This window comes from Stegodyphus dumicola, chromosome 11 (genome assembly GCF_044657685.1).
Source record: "Stegodyphus dumicola isolate Sdum_Otavi_A_Nest chromosome 11, ASM4465768v1".
In the NCBI taxonomy this organism is placed as follows: domain Eukaryota; kingdom Metazoa; phylum Arthropoda; class Arachnida; order Araneae; family Eresidae; genus Stegodyphus; species Stegodyphus dumicola.
This window is the reverse complement of record NC_140778.1, coordinates 81,241,755-81,245,346: the sequence shown is the minus strand read 5'-3', so window position 1 is coordinate 81,245,346 and position 3,592 is coordinate 81,241,755.

Below are 3,592 nucleotides of genomic sequence, written 5' to 3'. Positions count from 1 at the left end.
TATGGGTATTTTTCAGTTAAGTTACAATGAATACGTTAAAAATATTCCAAGTTAACAAATTTTTATATTCCAAGTTGGGAAAAGGCGATAAAGTTTCATTTCCATGGCTGAATATTAATTCTGTATTATAGACTTTAAGTTCTCCATCACAAAATGTGACTATAATTGAAATTTAAAATAATACGTTACAATGTGGATATTCTTCTCTGTAGTTAAAATATAATTCAATCTTCTGTACCTTGTTAAGAGAGTGAGGCTGTGACGTTTTCACATGAAGGAAAATCAAGGTCAGTGTATGTTTGGTGATGTTAGTAGGATGTGTGCAAGAAAATCCAAGATATTTTATTTTTGTAAAATATTTCAAAGAGTTAACAAAATGTGTGTTAGTATTATAAATGAATCTTACTACTGAATAAAAAGGAGTGTTCTGACGAAATATGAGGTACTGTTGGTACGTATCTGAACTAAACTGTGTAGAAATGCCCCCTACATTGGTTTGAGTGGACTTCATACCATGAAAATTTATTACTCCTTATAAGATTTGATCAAAATCAGTAGGTCTTCCAATAGCGAAATTTATATAAGTCTGTATTTAATTTTTGGGGAAAAGGAATCAGAAACACAGCATGAATGTGCTTTATAAGTTAAATATAAGGGTAAATGTATAAATGAAATGTGTAAAAGAGAATCCGTGAAGTTTTGTATAGTTTGCCTAAAAGTTAATACACTCATTAATAGTTAGTACAATACATTAGAAGAGAAAGTTCTGAGTGTCTCCAACTTAGTAGTATAAAAAGTAAGAAATGTAGTATTCCAGTTAAACTATATTGTGTGTATTGAACATTGTGTTGTTAATCAGTTGTCCGAGGTATTTTACTTAGGTATTGTGTCTGAACATTGTAAGTGCATACTTTGGTTTAAAGTTACAGAAAATGAAAGCCTGCAGAGTGTAGTTTTACGAATGTAAATTTTCAGCTTAAAATTTCGTAGACAGAGAAATGTATGCAAGTTTACTTTTGGAGAAAAGGAGATGTGACATCATGTTGTATTTAAAACAAGGGGGAAAAAAGTTGAGGATAAAATAAAAATGTAACAAAAAAATTTAAAGGAAAGAAAAGAATTAAAATTTACTTTTGGAAGTAAAATACATAAGGGAAAAAATAAAAACAAAAAACTGTATTTGTGTAAACTGAAAAAAAAAAAAAATTAAACTTATAAAAATAAATATTACTTTTGCAAAAAAAAAAAAAAAAAAAATTAAAAATGTAGTAATAATTGTTTTTTAAAAATAAAAAGCGAAAAGGAAAAATTAAATATAATTTTTGTAAAACGAAAAAAAAAAAATTAAATTAAAAATACGAAAAGGAATAAATTTGGAAAAAAAGCTTTTGCAAAATAAAAAAAAAAAAAAAAAAAACGTGAAAAGGAAAAATTAAATTCGTAAAATAAATATTACTTTTGTAAAACCGAAAAAACATTTAAATATGGAAAAATTAATGTAAAAATACGAAAAAGAATAAATTAAAAAGAAAACTTTTGCAAAATAAAAAGTAAAATGAAAATGGAAATTCACTTTTGTAGAAATAAACGCCAATTTTCGAGAATTAAAAATAAAATTTATGTTTCGAAAAGGAAAAACATATTAAATGAAAAATTAATAAATAACTTTAATACGAAGAAAACAATTAAAATATCCTAATAGTAAAATAATTAAACTGTGGGAAAGTCTTACATTTAAAACACCCAAAAACAGAGTGATTTAGAAAGCAAAATAAATCCTAGTCTGTTTCAAGAAACAAACATTCGTGGTTACAAAAAGGATATTATTAGAAATTATTCTGATTGGCCATCAAGATTGTATTCGTTCGCCGTCGTGAAAAAACGCGGTTTTCATGTCAAGGCAGGTTGGCGCATGCGCAGAATTTCAGCCTTGTGACATTAATGGAGCACAATTTGAAATGCACAAAGAGGGAGGACTAGGTGAAATAACAAATTTGATAAGACGAAGGGGGTAGCTAAGAGGTAACGCTCTTTTCTCCCATGCAAGAGATGGCGAGTTCGAATCTTTGAATGACTCAACACGAACAGTGTAGCTATAGAAAAAATAATAAATTTTCATAATAACTGCTTCCACATCAATTTGCAAGCAATCGCCTGTTTGGATTGCGTTGTGGACGATATGAGCAGTACAAACAATACCTAGCAGTACCTAGTTTCCTCCCAAGGGCATCTTGTAAATATTGCAAAAACGTTGTTTCTACCTTTTCTTTTTAATCCCCCGAAATTCGTGTTAGCGTTGTCTGCGCAGAAGCCAACAACCTTTTTTTGTCAGACCATGCCGTTGTAATGCATTTACAAGAAAATTGCAAATCGTCTGTGCTGTTTCCCCAGAAAGAGATTGCATGACCAGGATTTTCACTTTCACACCTGACAGTGGCACAAAATATCTCACTATCACAGTGGCGTAGCGAGCATAACTGGCGCCCGGGGCAAAATACCTTTTTGACGCCCCTCCCACAAAAAAACTTTCAGTATATAATGTATAGAATATATTCGTAATAAGAAAATAATGTAAATAATAATAAAATGCTGAATATGCCATAAAATACTCAAAAATATATTAAGAAGAGTCACTACCTAACTACACAAGCCTTGGATTCGGAAATGCATTTGTGTCGGCAAAAAAAAATCAGACATACAATGATCTAGAATTTGTTAAAAAGATGTTATTTATTTTACATATTTATATAAGTGTTTTTAAAAAGTACAATTTTTAAACAATTAAAAGTTTAATATACATTATAGATAAATAGATATGTGGCAACTTGCCTACTACAACTCAACTCTGCCAATCTGGTAACCCATAGCAACCAAAAATAAAATAATATTTATTCTATTCAATTGTTATAACTATTTAACGATCTGTCTCAAAAATTGTACTACCATAATTGGTGACCCGTATTTATTAAGAATGGCAACCTTCAGTGTTGCACGAATAAAGCGTTTATATGTCAAAATTCTGAGCACCCGTAAGTTATCCAGTGTGATGAGATGCAAGTAACACATTTCACCTGTGATTTCAAGCGTTCTGCCGCATTCCGTTGAGTCAACATAATTCTGTCATAATTTCAGCGGATATATGTATCCAGGGTTCGTAGCGGTCCTTACAAGTGCTTATAAGTCCTTATATTTGAAAATAAAATATAAAGGCACTTATAGGTGCTTACTTTTTCTTTAAAGCCCTTATTATTATTATTATTATTATTTATTTATTTTTTAGTGCTTATTTTTTTGCTTTTAGTGCTTTTTTTTAGTCCTTTTTTTAATGAACGCGCATTTTTTCCCCCGTACCAAAGCCGAAACTAAATAAACAACTTTTCTTCCGTAATGCAACGTCAGATGGTGAATCATACTCCCGGAAATTGCTTTTCCCCCTTTCTTTGCATTAACGTAACCTATGGTGCGCGAGAGAGAGCAAGTGCACGTTGTTCTATTGGTCAAAAAATTGCAAAAACGGTAGAAAATTCCGGTACATTTGGTAATCTTTTCCTCCCACCCAAATACTACACACGTTTGAATTTCTATCAAGATT